Source organism: Cavia porcellus, unplaced genomic scaffold (assembly GCF_034190915.1).
Source record: "Cavia porcellus strain 051 isolate PalLab524CR breed Dunkin Hartley unplaced genomic scaffold, mCavPor4.1 scaffold_1, whole genome shotgun sequence".
NCBI classification, from domain to species: domain Eukaryota; kingdom Metazoa; phylum Chordata; class Mammalia; order Rodentia; family Caviidae; genus Cavia; species Cavia porcellus.
The window spans coordinates 85,194,367-85,213,792 of NW_026947484.1; the positions used below are offsets into that span (position 1 = coordinate 85,194,367).

Genomic DNA, 19,426 nt, shown 5'->3' on the forward strand with positions numbered 1-19,426 from the left:
TCAGGTGATGTTATTGATCACTCTCCAAGCCATTGTTTACTTTGCAAGTCATAACTGGAGAAAAGAAAATTCAGAATCAAAATATTAAGTCTGCTTTTTATAAATTTGGAGGTAAAACCCTAAATAAGTCACCTTGGGAAGTAATTTATTGAGGAATTACCGAACACAAAACAGTGCATTCGGTATGCAGTAGTAAGCAAGGATGATGCACTGCTATTTCATTTAGTACAATTTCAAAGTTGCTGAGGGGAAAAACATGCACACAGAGGAACTTCAGAGTATGTGAGGGTATCAAGTAAGATGCTAACCTTTGTGGTATTAAAAATAAAGACTTCAAGGAAAAATAATTGAATGCAATATTTATAACAATCAAAACAGAAGAAAAAGGGACTTCAATATTGCCTCCAGTAATGGATAGGAAATAGATGTATGAGTAGATATGGAAGATCATTCTCTTCCCAAAGACAGAAGTAGCCATGTTGGAGAAGAACAATCCCCTGGCCTGCTTTGTGATGTGGTTGTTAGTAAAAGAAAGACCCTTTTGGGTTAGCAGGGTAAGTTTCCATTTTATTTTGTGTATCAGATTGCTGGCAGAAGCCCTTAGACAACACAGTGGGATAAGTATAAGAAAAAATTTGGTATAATAATGAATCATTTATTATGACTATTTGAAATGAGACAGATTAGGACATGAGAAAAGTTTCAGAATATTTTGTGCTGATTGAGAACCAGAGGAGGACACTGACACCTTCAAAAAAGGGTCAAAGTTTTGCAGAATGGAGGGAGAGTTAAAGGAGAAAAGACCAGATTGAAATCATGCAACTAAGAAAAGGTTTAGGGTAGAACATCCTTTCATGAATTCTAGTTTTTTAATGATGGAAACAGCCAAGATTTTGCTATCTATAAAAGGAAAGTTTCCCTAAAAATGCTTAAGCACAACTTACTATTTTCAGAATATGCTGAAGGAAATGGGAGAGGGTTAGCATATCTATGCAATCCTCACCAAGCTAATACAAAGTTTCACATGCCCTTAGAAAATATCTGCACAATGAAGGAATAAACTATTCTGCATAATAACAAGTAGCTTGCCCTCACTGGGGAATAGGTAAAGTACTAAAATGTTATTTTAATGCGAGTTTATTTTTCATTTATCTCACAGAGCTCAGAAAGAAAAGACAAAATAGACAAAAAGGTAATCAAAGTGAGATTGCGTATGAGGAATACAATATCTGAGTATACAGTGATCACTGGTGCTTAGAAGAAAAATTGAGTGCCATGTCCTGTAAGAAAGCCATGGTCCAGTGGTTTTTAAGGGTGCTGCGATCTAAAACATAACACTGTTTCTTTTGGATACTGCCATTCTGATGCATTAAGATCAAGTGTTCAGTCCATTTCTTGAACATGACAGTCTACTACCAAAAGTATAGTTTAGTGGGATGTGTGTGGACATAGAAGACTGAGAACAACTTGGAAAGAAAAGTCATGATAAGATATTCATAGTATATTGATTGAGAAACCCAGATGAGCATTGAGGAGTGAGAGACAGTGGACAGCTATAAGGAGATGCTGAGCTCTCACGACTCTCCCACTCTAACCAAGCAGCACTTGCTTATTACTAAAGAGTAGAGATGGACAACATGGTTGTGCAGTGCATCAAGCTGAAATCTATAATCCTCTTGGTTCAATGTAATAGATCACTCAAAAATCAGGAAAGCTGGGACTCCCAGACTACCAAGGACACTGAATCACAAAACTTTTCTGACAATAAACTAAAAGAAGCTTCATAATCTCGAGTAGGTTCAAGAACAAAGTTGGATCTCAAGGGTGAATTTAAACTCCACACTATTTCAATAATATTCTGAGAGAAAAGAAGACTGGGTGTTGTCAAGCATGAATATCAAGCTTTTGTATGGAAAAAGAAACCATGTGACAAAATATCTTTTATTTTGACAGCCATTTAAAAAAAAAAAAAAAAAAAAAAAAAAAAAACAACATCACCATGCAGATAATTTATATCAGGTGAATGCTATACAATTCTTAAGAATTTCTTCATGAAAAATAGCAGTGCCTTCAGCTTCTTTTAGCTTTATAATCTGAAAACTAAAACTTTTGATAATGCTAATTATTTTCTCATTTCCTCCATGGTTTTTATCTTTTTGCATGTAATCTATTTTAAAAGAAAGATATTCACGTCGGTACTTTCTGAATTGTAGGTATATACTACCTTTTTTTCCTAATATATATCTTTAATGATAGGTTTATTTCCTTAAAGCATAAATGTTACTCCTACTTGGAGTTATCCTGACACCTGAAATTAAATCTGTAATATTTGACTTCACATAAACAGATCACCTCATGTGGATTAAGATGAAATTGATCTTCAAATGGTCTTAAAAGAGTCAAATTCAGGAGATGAAAATAAGAGCAGAATTTAGAGAAAAAAAAAGATTAAGCTTGATACAAAAGAAAAACATCCTTTAGATATTAAAGATGAAGGAAATAAAAGTATCAAAAACTAACAGTGATATAAAACCAAAGCAAAAACTCACCAGGTCTTTGAATTCACCAGCTGATCCCGACGACCACGCCTGATAAAATTCACAAAATGACAGAGAAAACAAGATGTTTTAGTTTGTTTTTCAAATACTGAAGAAAATATGTGATATTTCTACAATATCTTGAAAAATATTGCAATGATTTAGAGAATTATTTTTCCACATAAATGTATTTTTCTCTTAAGAAACTTTTAATATTTCAGTATTGTTTTCTATCATAAGGAGGAAAGTAAACACGGTCTAGCTCCATAAAGTATTTTTTCAATTATTCAGGAGACTATAAAATTATGCAGCTAATTCTCTCATTCTCAGAAATAGGAAGATTATTAAATATATTTCAACTTTCCAATGTTTAGTAAATACATTTAAGCTTTGTGGAATAAGCAGACAACTGTTTTCTTTATAAAAACATCTATTTTTCGGATCTTTATTAGCTATCAGATAGTAATTAGTTGTACCTTTGATTCACTTGTGAAAAGTAAATCAATGGAAGATACTATAATGATAAAAATAAAAGGCTTTTATTTTCCAAATTATACGAAAATGCCATCTCTATTTTTAAAAGACGCTTGAAGTACAAATGAAAGGCAATATCCAAACAGCACAAATTCCCATGAGAAGGCTCCGCACCTGCCACGGCGTGCAGAGGTTTTATAAATGTTGTCTTGTGTAAAGGTGATGGCAAACAGTACAAGGCCTTTGGTAAATATGACTGCCTGCCTCAGTGTTTGAGCAGAAATATTGAACTTCCAGCCATTGTTATTATAAAACAAAGGATATTATTTTTTAAACATTTGCCAATAGCCTTTTCTTTTTGCTTTAGGAATCAAGTTTGAAATTACACATTATATGAGTATTAAAACATGTATCTTTTTTGAAATGGAACAATGAATAATAATACTAAATGTGAAAAAGTATTAACACCACTAATCTTATTTGTGTGTGTGAATATGTGGCTTCATCTTTTGTCTGACAGTGTAAATAAGGCTACTTCTGTCCAGGAAGAAGGATCTCTGTAATGTCTGTCATATCACGGATTGCAAATAAATTGCCCAGTTCCTATTAAAGATCCTATTAAAATTCATTTTCTGGGGCCTGCAATTGTTTGCCAGACAAATAGTTCACTGAGGAAGAGCAACTAAGTCCTAAATTTTGTATTATTAAAGATCTCACTGAGTTCTTGTGTTTGGCTTCCAACATGCCAAGTGGATTAACTAGAAATCTGGATACTGAGTTGTGTTTATGACAGCCATAGTGAATCTCTTGTAAATTTTCTTTTGTTTTCATTCTTCAAATTGTTTATTTCTTTGCTCTTCTGTTTTGTTCTTGTTCCTTTTGCTGTCTTCTGGACCAGCTAATGATTATGAACTAAAACCTCCACAAATTGTAAGCTAAATAAATCTTTCCTTCTTTATATTTGCATGTTGAGTATTTGTCGCAGCAACAAGACAAAGTAACCAAACTAATATTAAAGAAAAAAAATTTGGTAGCAATTGTTGCATTGAAACAGGTTTGAGCACAATTCAATTTATCTACATGTCACTTCTATTTACCTTTAAGATGTTTAAAATGAAACATTTTGGGAAAATTATAAAATATTAATCTTCAGTTATAAAGAAATCCTTTATTTACAGTTTTTCAAACATTGTATTGTAGCTGGTTATACAAAAGTTTTATTGAAGATTTTCCACCACCACAGATGTACTCTAACAGTCGTTCTTTGAACCTATCCTTCCTGGAGATCTTCAGTTCCATAGACTCATGCTAGTCATCTACAAGAGGTCACATACTAGAACACCTCCCCTGGATGCTGTTCTGTACAGTTCCTGGATCCTACAGTGGTGGGCAGGCTCTCAGGACATTAATTGATGTGGAAGGTTATACCTTCTCCAATTGAGATATTTATTTTATAAATTTATTTATTCAGACATGTTTGCAGTGTGTGCAGTACAGTCACACTGGGAATGGTTACACATATATATTGCAGCATGTTTCTTTACTTTTTAAACCCCCTTCTCCTCTCCTTTTCTCCCCTCTTCCTCCTGTTCCCTTATCCTATTTTTCATTTTTGTTGGTATTATTTCTGTTAGCTGACATTAATGTATATAATGTTTGTGTTAATTAGGGTTACTAGTTCCTTTACATAGCATAACTTTATTCTTATTCTATCTCTGCTTTCCCCATATCCCTCCATTTTGCTCCCTTGGACCACTTACCTTTGCAAGAGAGCCATTTCCTTGAGCCTTTCTATCAATCTTTTATTTTTTTGTTCTGTGTAGTTTACGTCACTCAAAGGAAAGACACCATACAGCATTTGAGTTTGTGTGTCTGATGTATTTCAGTCAATATATTTTCCATGTGCATACATTTTTCTACAAATGTCTCACATTTGTCATTCTTTATAGCAAAGTAGTATTCCATTATATGTAGATACTATGTTTTATTTATCCAATTATCTGTTGAAGGGTTATACCAACTTCCAGGATTTAGTTATTATGAGTTGGGCTGCTATAATCACTGGTATGCATGTATCACTGTAGCATGATAACTTAATCTCATTAGGAAAGACACTCAGCAGGGCAATCACTGGGTCAAATGGAATTTCTAATTTAATTTTGAAGAAAAATCTCCATTCTGATTTCCATAATGCTTGTACTAGTTTATATTCTCACCAACAATGAAAGATGGTTCCATTTTTATCACAGCCACATGAGTATTTATTATTTTTATATTTCTTAATGTTTGTCATTCGTTCTGGAATAAGATGAAATATTGGCATTGCTTTAATTTGCATTTATTTAACTGTCAGATACGTTAAATATTTTTTCATATATTTGTTAGTCATTGTTTCTTTTTCTCAGCGAACTATCTATTCATTTCTCTTGTCGTCTTCCTGAATTTTAAATTTTCGGCGATTTAAATTTGTTTTTATCTCTTTGTATACTCTAGAATACTTTGTATACTCTGTATACTAATCTCCTGCTGAGGAGTAGGTGGCAAATTTTTTTCCCATTCTGTGCATTGTCTCTTTACTCCAGTGATTGATTCTTTTGCTGTATAGAAGGTTTTTAGTCTGATATAATCTATTTGCTGCTTCTCCCAGTTATTAGTTTCATAGCTGTGGTTCTCTTTAGAAAATCTCCCTAGTATTTTACCTATTTTACCTTTCAGTAGGTTAATGTTTATCTTTTATTGTTTAGATCTTTGATCAGAAATAAGGGTCCAATTTCAGTCTTCTCCTAGAAGATAACCGGTTTTCCCAATACACTTGTTGAATAGACTGTCTTTCCTACAACATATGCTGTTAGTCTTCTTTTAAAAGATCAAATGGTAACACATATCTGGGAAGGTTCTGTATCCACAATTCTGTTCCATTAACCCATATATCTGTTTCTGTTCCAGCAGCCTGACATTTTTGTCATTATTGCTCTTTGAAGTACAATTTGAAGTCAAGTATTACTATTCCACTAGCTTTGTTTCTATTGTCCAAAACTACTTTTGCTATTCTGGTTCCCTTCTGGCTCCATATGAATTTTAGGATCAATTTTTCTAGATATGTAGAGTATGCTATAGGTATATAGATTGCAACTGCATTTAATATGCATAGCAGTTTTGGGAGTATGGCCAATTTGATAATGTTTTTTCTGCTTCTCCTGGAGCAGAAGACGCCTTTCCATTCCCAGATGTTCTCTTCAATCTTCTTCTTCAGGGCCAGAGTGAGCTCAGAGGCATAAGTGCCTGCATGGCAAGCATGCGGTTAAGAATTCGGTCCCTTTACCAAAACAATCTTCTTCAGAGTACTGTAGTTTTCTTTGTAGATGTCTTTCACTTTCTTGGTTAGGTTACTTTCTATATGCTTCATTTCTGTTGATTAAATTTATTTTTTCTTACATATATATTTAAACTATAGGTTTTACTTAAATATAAATTTTAGGGTGGTATGTAGCATATTAATTTGTGCCTATTGTTAAATATTTTCCAGGGTTTTGTTCTTACTCTTTATTTCAATACATGTAATTTCAATATACTAAACACTATGCAGTGTATTAAATCTATTAGATAATATATAAATATTTAATAAATATATATTTGTTTCTCTAGAAAGTTATTTCAGCTCAATTTCTGCATAAAACACTTACTTTTTCTGATGCCAATCTAAAATCTGTTGAATTTAACTTAATGATTTAGTTCCTACTCTTTTAGAATTATTTATGCACATTTTAAAAAATATGAATACTCTTTAATTATGTGTATGTATCATATATATATATATATTAAATACAGTAATCTTTTTTTTCAGATACATGTTGTTATACGCCATCATGATTGTATAATTTTCTTTTTCTTTTTTCCTTTACCTCTATCAAGCTTTATGACTTCTGTATGATAAGCTATGCTAAAATATATCCACACATTTGGAAATTTTACATCCTCTTGTTCAATAGAAACTATTATTTTACAAAGTGGTCACATATTACCTCGAAGACTACCCTTGTTTCTAGGCTGATTTTGTGTGGAATGACTGCAACTATTCCAAAGTTTCATTGATTTTTCTCAATACAAGAACAAGTAATTTTAGAAGAAAGAATTACATGCAACTTATAAATAGAAGTTATCAGTTTGTCTCAAGCAATATTCAAAAAATGTTTTAACTAGGTGAAACTGTTTTAACTAGATCCTAAATAGTGAAAATAACCTATGCAACATCATAGGTATAAGAATATATTTTGTATAATGAGATCTAAAGTTTATGATGGAAAAATATGACCACATCTGAAGATAAAATTGAAATTTAAAAACCATGGCAATAAGAATACTAATAGAAATCTGAGGATATGGCAGAGAAATTTTGAACAACTGAGTAGTACTCCCTTCACTAAAATTTCTCATCCTTATGAGATGGTAGAGGACTTTAGAATATTCTACTTTTTCTCAGTAGATGGTTCAACTGATACATCCATCTGCAATTGAGTAGAAACTTATAAACTGGAGGTGCAGATACAGGGTTTGCACTGTTTTAGTAACAAGTGAAATTTAGAGGGAACAAAAGAACAGAAAAATAATTATCCATCATGGATGCTGAGATGATCATTGACTTTTTTAATACAGAACAGAAAATGTAATAAGTAAAACCCATTGAAATTGGTAAGAGAGGTGAAAGGATGGGATCTGCATCACATAGACCATCAACAAAAAGGGTGTCACCAATGCAGAATGTTCTTGAGCTTTTCCCAGATGACGAAAACAGAAAAAGTCAACAGACCTCACTATTCACTTTAGTAAAAAATTAACACAAATACTGAAAATACACACTCATTATTTTGATAAATAGAAACAAAAATAAGCAGTTGGATGTATTATTCTTTAAATTTTTACTGAAGGGAAGAAAAGGACAGAAATAAGCTTTAAATGCAGTGAAGTCAAGGAAGTGGTTCTTTTCTATATGTCAGTGATGTTACAAATTTGATAGCACCAGAGATCTAAACCCAAGTTTGTCAGCCTTAAAAACATTGGCAAACATAAGAACATGGGTATTTGGTTTTCCATTTAAATATGCAAAAGCAAAACGCTTTTACTTATACTGCCTTTTATTTCCATTTGCATGTGTTTCTACAAGCATTAATTCTGTTTTGTAACCTTAGGGATGATTAGTCTTTGCTCTTTGTGAGGCAGGCTACGCCAGTAATGTCTACTCATGAGTCCATCACTCAAGTTCCAGGAGTTTCATTCCCCACCATGTTAGGGTGTAACTACAGCACTGTAATGAGTGGAGGTTTCTGGAAATACTAACTCTTCAAACAAATCCCATTGAGTTAATGACTATAGCAACAAGATTATTTCATTCTACCCTACAAGGCTTAGTTGAACCAGTTAGAAATAAAACAACAGTTTTCATTTTCACAGCTTTTGAAAGGTTTCCAAAATTAATTACCATGCAAATTAACCAATTCTAGAGCACAAAACCTAAAGTATCAGTTATAGTCTCTGAATCTCTGATTTTATCACTTTTATCTAATCACATCGCATCCTCCTAGCTTGCCTCACTGCTACCAAAATGACTTTAGTAGTGATCTGTGCTATTTACCTGCCTCCTTTTTGAATTCTGTTCAATTTGATGAAGCTGCTGTACTAAATCTGTTTAAAATGTACTGTCTTTAAAGCTTTACTAAGTGGTCACATCTTCTTTTAGTTTTATTTCTACTACTCAGCTGAGATTTTGATGGATAACTAAAATTATACTTTGAGAACTGCTAAAGTCTTTTATGGATTTCAGAGTAGATTTTCACAGAGCTAAATTTCCTGATCACCTGCTGTGAAACAGTGCCTATGCTATGGGAAAAGTAGTATGAGAAACCTCACAAATGTGTTCTTTTCTTTTGTATATTTAGTTGAGAATGTATTCTGTGGGGTAAATATCCATTTATTCTACCACTCTGTGGAATAAGTTCTTGAAAATTTAATGCTTTTTATTTCTACAGAATAAAGTGTAAATGCAGGTGTTTGGAAGATCTAGATGCACAGAGAAAATCATTAAACTTCGTGGGATGTTCACAGCTAGTCCTATAGACAGTGTTATACAAAGTGATTCACAAATACCTAAGTGAGATACAAATAATTTTCAGTTAGTTGGTGTTCATGGTGACTCAGTAAGCAGGTGATGAAGCATAGAAATTATTTCAAAGAACACTTCACATTTGCAACATTAACCTACTGTTTTCTTGAGTGATTCCTGAGGAGATAATTTTTTAGTTCCTGTTTACAAAAGAGGGGTAGCCAGATAAACAGAGCCAGTTCTCTTTATTCTGTTTTATCTTTGTTCATGATAGATTAAAAAGTAAAATAAAGAGATTTCAGACCAATCCTGAAACAGGAAAAATTGCATTTTTCCTCCTTATTATCCTTTCCTTATCCATGCTTAAATCTGGGAATTTGTTGATTTTGGATAATAATAAACTAAAAAGAAGTAAATGCAATCTATTCTTAGACTTCTGATGGCTATCACCAGTTCTTTGTCAATCAAATTAAAAAGATGCTTGAAAACTGAATTTTATGATAATTGTACTATATTTAAACCAAGCTACATTTTGATTTTTAAGTATGTGATGCATAGAAAGCTCGCTATGGGCCAGATCCTGCTCTGTTAAAAACATTAATTCATTTTGTCTTCATGATAACCTTGGAAGGCATCATCACCATTTTCATCTTTCAGAAAGTATGATCCAAGCACAGAGTTGTTGAATGCTCTGTTCAGGGCCACACAGATAGTGACACAGCCAGAACTTCAACCTCAGTGTTTGTTTCCTTAGCCATTATGCAAAGGATTCCCCCATGCAGTCTAATAAAAAGTAACCAAGGAAGTATCGTATCATATATCTATCAATGAAGGAAAATACATCAGTAGGAAAGCTTCAGAAACATGACCATAATGAAACTTTTACAGGTATTCCTTTGTGAGATAGCTAATATTCCTTTATTCAAAGGTCCATATGTTAAACTGCTCTGTGATTTTCACTGAGTAACCAGAGACCAGAGCCGTCCTACAAAATGTCTCACTCTAACTGTGTCAACCAGCTGACAAAAATCAACCAACCAACCCATCAACCAACCAAGCAATCACACAGTGCTTAAAAGCTTACCTTCTGATCTCAGCCAAAGTGGTTTCTGAATATTTTTCCTCTTACTACCTTTAAGAGTCACTTAACTGTTTGAACGTTTCCTATTCACAGCACTAATTAAGAAGGTCCTGCCCTGAGAGAAATAACTGTACCTTGCCGAACATCATAGAACAGAGGTGGCATAGCCAGGTATCCAAGCATATCCAGGTGTTCTCACTCTAGAGTGAAACTCATGGAGACCTCCTGAGCTTTAAAAGAAGGGTGCCTTTTCTGACATCCCTCAGTCAAATCTTTATTTTGGATTTTAAGCTTTAGCAACTGGGACACATGCGGTGATCTATTTGCTTATTTAGGGAGTTGACAAAACAATGGTTCTCCACTTAATTGAAGATTAAGAAATACTGACACTGTTGTTTACACATAACAAAAAGTAATGATAATGCTCAACACAAGAATAGGTCCTCTATACTAGGTGAAATAATATACAGTAAATAAGTGGTGAGCAAGTAGCATTAACTTCCTAGCCTGTTGCTGGTTTTGAGGTGGATTAGTTTGCCACAGATTCACCTGTGGCATGGAGGCTTGGTCCAATTGTGCTGGTGAGACCTTTAAGAGCTGGAGCCCAAAGGAATACTATTAAGTTACTGAGGGTGCTGTCAATGGTCCTACAGATTGGATTAAGACAGTACTTGGGGGACTTTTGAATAGTTTTCTCAAGAATGAATTATAAGCCCATACCATTAATCCTTCAATTGGGAGCTAAATGACTCTGTTTATTAAGCAAGTACCTTCCCCAAGTATCTTGATAAAGTGGTGAGAAACGGACTAACACATCCGTGTTCTTCACAGTTAGTAAGAGCCTAATAAATAGAATTTTGTAAATTAAACTACATCATAATATAATCACATATATTTTATGAGATCTACAAAAAATTGATAGCAAGAGTTTTACAACTATTAATATGTGCTTGAAATATCACTTCTGTATTCACTTCCAGTGTAACAATGGGTTTCTTACATATCAGAAATATACAGAAAACATTTCTTGGATATCATTTCTATAACCAAGAATCTAATTAAAAATCATGTAAAAACTGGTTTAGGTTAAAATGTTTTGATGATCAGAAAAAATAGATTTATAAAGTTATTTTAATGGTAAATATCTTAATTCCTAAAATTATTATGAAAAATCAAAGGAAAATAAATCCTCACTAAAATTAAGACATTTTGAAATCAGTAAATTTTGCCTCATCAGTACTTTCTTTAACGTATGATTTAACATGAAATAAACAGACTGTGGGCCTATTCCTCGGGTGCAATACAGCAGTAAGACAGCTTCATGTGTGGTGTCCTATGTGAACTACTTTTGTTCATAAACTGTTTCCTCCCAAGAACTAAAATGAAGATTTCATTCCAGTCTTCTGAGGTTTATGGAGGAGGGGGGAGTGATTTCCTTTTACTGTATTCTACCAAAATTACTCTGAAATGAGAATTTAGAAATAACACCCATGCGATTTTCACGTCCTTAATCACCATTTCTGTGCAAAACATATTGGGTAGATTTACCCTCATGGACAGTGTGTGGATTTGTTTCTCCCTTCTCCCCATAAACTTTTGCCACATAAGTTTGAAATAGTTAAATACTAGGTTTTTTAGTACATTATATGGAAGTCAGCCTCCATGATTTAATTATAACATAAACTGGGTTTAGATTTGTTAATCATAGATTGAGAGCAACTTCAGTCACAATATAATAGACTTCAATAATGATCAAATTCATTAGAGGCCTGTCATGGTTTATGTGAATGGCCCCCACGTGCTTGGCCCCACATGGTTTATGTGAGTGGCCTCATGTGCTTGTATTGTGCATTTGTGATTGGTTCATTGTCTTCATTGTCTTGTGCTTGGATTGATGGTGTCAGTGTTACACCCACTAGGGGTGGAGCCAGCATACAGTGTAATGGCAGGTAGAAGGTGTGTCTCTTTTTTGCAGGTTTCTGGTTTGCTGTTTGCAGGTGACATGAACTGCGCCCCACCATGCCACTCTGCCTTGGAGCCAAGTGAGTATGCACTGAAACTTCCAAAAACTGTAAGAAATAATCCTTTCCTTTCCCAACTTTGGGCATCAAATATTTTGTTTCAGCAATGAGTAAAAAGTAACTAAGACAAGGTCCTTATGTAAAATAAAATAGATCACATTTATTTGAGATAGAAAAAAGGTAACAAACTTTAGATATTAAAAAAGCTTTAAGTTTAAGTAATCTATTATCACAAGTCAAAAATGCTCAGGAAATTTACAATAAAGCACAGTCTTTCTAAAAAGTACCTCAGGTTGGCTGAGAACAGGAAAGAAGGAGGACAATTAATTCTAAAAGAGGAAGATGTTCATAAAAGGCAGGCTTTGATCTAATTATATGAAATTAAAGACAAGGCAACCCAGAGTCAAATTTTTGGGTGGGTTAGAAAACAAGATGAGATACTTTCCTTCCAGCTAGATCTAAGGTTACTTTTCCCCAAATATATATAACAGATGAAAGCAAAGTACCTGAGATTGAACTCTTGGAGAAAACACAAACACAGACTACCCTATCAAGACAGGCAAGCCCTCAGACACAGTCATTAATGCAATTGGAAAAATACTTCTTCAAGACAGATAGTTAAACAGCACCACATCTGAAAATGTGTACAGAAGTGTGAAAAAAAAAAACACTAGGAAGAGCAGCATAGTATTCTTAATTTTTACATATAGTGAGTATTATACATTGGCATTCCCAAAATTGGCATCATTTATGCTAGACTGAGTTCTGAGTATTTCGTCTTCATTAGGAAATCTGTTTTGGAAGTAGTGTGAGTGAGTGTGAAGTGGCACAGAAGTGAAGCATAGTGCAGGAGGTTATTAAGCCACCATGTATCAACTGGAATTGTTACACACTCTATGGGAAGGGACATCATGGGGAGGACTATTCAACTTCAGAATGTGAAGATAGGCTTGATGTTTTTGAAAAGTTTTTAGATAAACATGGCACTCATTATTTCTTCGGTGTCCTAAGACACAATCTAGAGAAATGTGCTGCCCAAACAAATACCTGGAGCTCACACATGTAGAGAAAATGAAAGCAAACCACTCTAAATCTGCAAACAGTTCCAATCCTGAGTGTGATAGAAATGTTGGTATGTTAAAGATGCACCTGGGAATAAGTTACAGAAATAGATCCCTAGACTCATGTTCATGGCTATAGAGAAACATTATAGAAATGATTTCTGACATCTATAAAGTGAGAGATTTTCCATATCTGAGAATGAGAAAGACAGGAGCTGAAGGGAGGAGAGAGTACTGGGAAAACAAGAGGAATCAAAACATATCATGTGCAAGTAAAAATTCCCTATGATGAATATGATAATTTGAATATTTAAAATGTATCAATATACTTAATTTTAAAAAAAAGAAAGGCTGAGGTATTCTGGGTAATGGCTCCTATAGTTCCTACAGTTAATGGGCTTCAACAGGCTACCTGAGGACAGGTGCTAGGAATGACTAAGTCCAAAAGGTTTTAGATAAAATAAATGAATGGAGGGCACATGGAAGGAAGTAGATTTCACTGGCTTAAGCATTTCATAGCTAGAGTTAGTAACAGAAGTTGGTGCTAAACAGAACTCTCTATGACTACTCATGCGAGAATAATACAATGTCCACATTTATCACAGCATGAGGATAGGCGATTTTAATGTTTTGAATGTGCTGCTTCAGAAATAAAGACACCTGGCGAGTGAGTCTGCCTTTTCACAAACTTCTAAATTAAGCAAGTTGGCCAGAAAATTTGAAACTCTCTCTTTGAGAAAGGACTGGTGGTGGCAGGTAGATTTCTTCAGAAACACAGTCAATGCAATATTGTGGTTAAGGTTTTGATAAAAGAGATATTTCAGGAGTTTGCAGCTTTCAGAGTCCAGACTGACTGAAATCTTAGCAAGGCTGATCCAAGTACAATTTTCCCAGAAAATATTTTCATGAATCACTACTGAAACTTAAGTCTTTGCCATAGTATTTGAGGTTGCTGTTTTCTGAATCTGATACATGTAAACCTACTTTTGTGGCAAGTTTTCCTGTCCTATTAACTCTCTGCACTTCTAAAGAATTGAGAGCTCCACAAAAGGGTATTATTGCATATTAACATACATGCCCACACCACTACTGTTGTTTCTAAAAAATAACAATTAAAATGAACATCGATCCATACATGTGTTACATAACTTCATGTGTCTTCTATCTGTGAACTATATTTGCTTTAGAACCAAGGCTATGAAAATCAAGGGCAGCAGCAGAAAGGAGGATAAGAAAAGGAGAACAAAAGACCATATCCATTACGATTCAGTAGATTTGATAAGGTAAAGCTACCCAATAAATTGTAAGAGAAACTTAAGTAATAAAAACTGCACAAAATCAGGATGGTGGTTACATCCATACAGATGAGCACTTCAGTGATGCTGAAAAACTACCAGTTTTAATGAATGACAGCTTCTAAGGTCACCAATATTCAGAAAAGAAACAAGTCATGTGCCTGGCTGGATGAGCAAAAGAATTGGACTTTGACCTTGACTTTCTTTGGACTTTCATTGAGAAGTTTTAGATTTTGATTTGCATGAAATTTTACTTGGAAAATCATTTAATTTTATCAATTTCTAGAAGTTTGATAATGGAAGATTATACTATTCATATTTGGAACTTTGAATACCATATTTATATAGCTGTCTATATACTGATATTCATTTATTGTGTAATATTTTAGCCCAAGTCAATAACATGGATTGTGATAAAACTTGAGAAGAAAGAGATCAGTAGTAGAGTGAGACCTACTAAATGAAGACAACCATTAATTTGACAGTGTCGTTTTCCCCCCTCCTTCTTTTTCCATTTAAATCTCCACTAGAGCAACAGTCTAGTCCAGTGATGGCGACCCTTTGAGAGCTTTCAGTGATAACAAATAGCCCACTGCAGCATGCATGCCATAGGTTCGCCCCAACGGGCCTTGTCCTTCTCCCTGCTCCTCTGATCCCCATGTTTGGCCAAAGACACCAAACACATCCAGCTGAGACCCTTCCTGGCTCCTAACTCTCTCAGTGCCTTCTAGTCCCCAGACATGCATCATGTTTCTGATATCATCTTATAACTCTACAGAGACAAACTCAGTCCTTTTGGGGTCTCCTGTTCTAAGTAATGCTTAGGATGAAAACCAATAACTCAGTGTTAGAGTACTAAGACGTTTTGCCTTTTAAAACTACATTTTCCAACATCTTTATAATAAAACTGTTTGTTTTCCAGTGTTCTGATTCCTGAGTATTAATTCTGAATTGATTTCAAACTCAGGAGGGGAAGAATAGACTTCATTAATTAAGTCCTCAAACTTTAAGATCAATGATAATAATACTGGATGAAACTGAGATACTTATTATCAGGTAAATCATTGTTTAATAGTCTTTATTCCTTTCATGACCCTATAACGCAGGAATACTCTGTAGGGAGCCCAGACAGTACACAGCCCAGGGTCTGTGGATAAGGTCAGGCTTTTTTTAATAAGAACTCACTTCCTGTATTCTAAATTGTTTTAAGAAAGGCCTTAAGAAAGGATTTATATTAATATTATGTCAACTTATTTGGAAACTTTATAAAACAAAAGTTAAATATGGTTATTTGAACAGGCCTTAGGTTAGTAATTTTTGCTCCATTTGCCTTTACCTAGCAAAACAAAACAAAACAAAAAAAATTAAGAAAATAAACTCAACTGTAGACTCAGCTAACTTCAAATAGCGAGCAACATTTTTTCACTGCAAATAAAATTAATAAATTGTGATTATATGATGAATAATGTTTTGGAAACAATGAAATGCATATGTATTTCATAAGAAATAGCTTTGGGATTATCAATTAAAGATTTTAACTGTTAATAAGTGAACAATTTAGTTCCATCTGATTAACTGTAAATCTTTTTGTAAAGCTTAAAACTGAAAAGCTTAACATTAATGTTGATTTATCAACCATTACTAACACATATTGCAGCTTTTCTATTATTATTATTATTTTTTATTGGTACTGGGGATCCAACTCACGAGCTTGTACTTCCATGGCAGGAGCTTATGCCTCTGAGTTAAGTCCCCAGAAGTTGCATGTATTTTGCCAATATGTCAACTGTTTTATTCCTCTCCTCAATATATACCCTAAATGCAATCAGATAAGGTTCTTTAGATGTTTGAATTTATTGTAACAATTATGTTTTTTATCTACCTATAATTGAGACGCTCATAATAAAATAATGGAACTAGAATCACAGAAAAAATGTGGGTTTTTTTGCTTTCAATTATTAAGCAAATAGATTAAACTAAAAATATAGTTGTAAATAAATAGATTTAACTTCCATTCTCAACCTGCATTCAAAGAAAATTAATGGACTCTCCCACGTAAAACATAAACCAAGATGTCTCTGTCATAAATTCTCATTATTATAAAAATACAGCTTTAAATTACTTTTCTTTCACTGGCATTCAGTCTTCTATCAAGGCTGCTACATTTTTCATGTTAACTAAAGTCACTAACTGCTCTTTAAAGCGAATGGTAAATGAGATTCACATTAAATTATGTGCTGATATAACTTAACATCCTACAAAACTTTGCATTAAAAAGTTAACAATTTAAATGTTTAACAAAATGTCAGGGAGTTTAATATATGAAACATTTGCAACTATTGACAAGAAACTTTGAAGTAAGCTATTAAGATAGTAGGGAGTACTTTTTTTAACAATGTGAAAACTCTAGGATTTCAGGAATATATTGAAACTTTCCTATTTACCCCATTCCTAAAATTGTGTATTCTCTCCCCTGGATACTGAAGTACATCTGCTTCCTTCAAAGACTCAAGGTTCTGCTTATTAAATTTCCATATAAGACATTAAATGGAGAAACTTGAGGCAGAGCCTGATTAATGAGTATCCAGTTAGCTTCACAGGCAGTAATTATTAAAGGATGCTAAAGTACATTAAAGTATCACAGAGAATAAAAACCTTAGAAATATGGTGTTAATTAAACTTGATCTTTCAATGCAACTACTATACAAATTTAGAATGGTTAGGGCCTCTTCTGCTTTCATGCATTGATCATGGAATAAAACATACACACTCGTAACTACTCAATAAAACAAAGGAGAAAGTGCTCCAAGACATTTGTAAATCTCCTTGAAGTAAAAATTGATTATTTAAGGCAATACCTTACTATTGAACTTTCCAGGAATATTGTACATATTATTCTCTTCTTGGAGTTACCTCCAAGATTACTTTGATTCTAGGATTTTTTCTAAATTATTTTTGAATGTATGCCACAGATTAGGGTGTTAAATAATTAATTCTGGTGCAAGCTCAACACTCATGCCTTCAGAAATCTGGAAGCTGTCCAGTGTTGCCACACTCATGACACAAGGAAGTTACCAAAATGATTGCATTCAATATTCCTAACCTGGTTAACTTGGTGTAACTTGTTTTCTTTTTGAATTCCAAGGGTATTTGCTAAACAGCCAACAGAGTAATCAAATGCGACATGAGTCCCAACATATCACTAACTGGTTCTTTCAACTCAGGTGAAGTCATTCAACATCAGAATCTAAGCTGACTCATCCATAAAGTGGAAATTATGACTACTGCTCACAGATTGTAAGCAGATTATATCACATGGAAAAAATGGTATCTTTGCTGTCCTATCCACCGGTACCACAGAAAGTGACCTCATTTGGAAATAAGAACTTTCACAGAACTACTCAAGTTAAAATGTGGTCATACTGAAGTAGGGTAAGCTTTTCATCTAATACAACTAGAATCCTTTTAAGAAGAACAGCATGTTGAGAACAGAGACACAGGCAAAAGGCCACATAACGATGAAAGCAGACATCGGAAGGATGCACCTACAGGTGAAGGACCACTTCACAGTAACAAAATAAATAAATGAATAAATAAATAAATACACCGAACTTTGGAAGAGATGCATAGAATAGGTGCTTCCCCACAGCCACCAGGAAGAGCCAATAATGCTGACACTTGACCCCCGGTATCTTGCCTCCAGGACCTTGAGACAATAAATCTCTACTATTTATGGTACTTTGCCATGGCAGGTCTAGAAAACTGATACTGTCAAAGTGATTGTGAGGTTTAAATAATGTGATTTGTAAAGTACCTGACAAAGAATAAGTACTAAATAATGATTAATAATAGCGATCAAATATTTTGAAACATAACCAGTTGGTGTATTATGCAATAATTACACTTGATTTATGTCTCATTTTTATTTTTGGAAATTCAATTATTAAGATATTGTGGTGACGAGGCAGTAGGCAAGACAGAATTGTAAGGGAGATAAATCTCATACCACTCGATGTGTATTAATTGTTTGAATCTCCTCTAAATGATTTGGCAGAAGAGTAGGTTGGAACACTTAGCTAAATTGAAGTTTGGGGATTATCTATGAATTTAAAGTATCCATGCCATTTTGGCCCCCATTAGCACAAGTAATTGAGAGGAAAATCTTGCCAGTTATGCTGTTCCATAAGGCTTAATGTAGACTTCAGTACTTAAGTAATTCATTAGTAGGCTTAAATGATACCATGGAACCACAGTAAAGGACATAAGAGATAGCTATGACCTTCATTTTAGATAACAGAATATGGGGGCCCATAGAGGTTAAAATGAACTCAAGGTTATATAGTTTATGTTGGAAAAATGACACTAGTATCCTTGTCCTCAAATTTTCTCTTAAAAAATGATGATACTTTTCAAATCCCTTTCTGTGTTACTTTCAGAGTTCTGCAGAGCTTTTACTATTATCTGAACCCCAATACTGCACATAGAATCTAAAGACCAAGGCTAGGGAAATCCATATCCAGAGAGAACAAAGTGACTGACATTTTGTAACATTTTTAGTAAATAAGTTGAAAAGTCACATTGGAGGAAGGGGTAGCAGTGCAGACAAAGAGGAATTATTTTTACACTCAAATTATTAGCTATAGAACACATTTAGATAAATCTTTTCACATTGTTTATAAGATCCATTAATTGTGACCTGGCAGGACCTTTCTAGAACAAGTCATCAGAGCCTGAAATGGTGTTTGGCTATGCAGCTATATTAGATGAAGTCATTTGCATCGCATTATAAAGAAAACACAGGACACCATGGCTCACAAGATCACTGGGATGGCTGAACTTTGGCTGCCCACATGATTTTGC

General features: G+C 33.9%; 1 protein-coding gene across 27 annotated transcripts in view; it reads right to left on the reverse strand.

Moving 5' to 3' along the window:
* Positions 1 to 19,426, reverse strand: part of Ptprd (protein tyrosine phosphatase receptor type D) — a 2,079,748-nt gene that overhangs the window by 1,300,562 nt on the left and 759,760 nt on the right. For all 27 annotated transcript variants that reach the window (XM_063251000.1, XM_063251078.1, XM_063251071.1 and 24 more), the window contains one exon: positions 2,550 to 2,588. The gene's annotated coding sequence lies outside the window, so the exon portion shown is untranslated. The remainder of the gene's footprint in view (positions 1 to 2,549; positions 2,589 to 19,426) is intronic.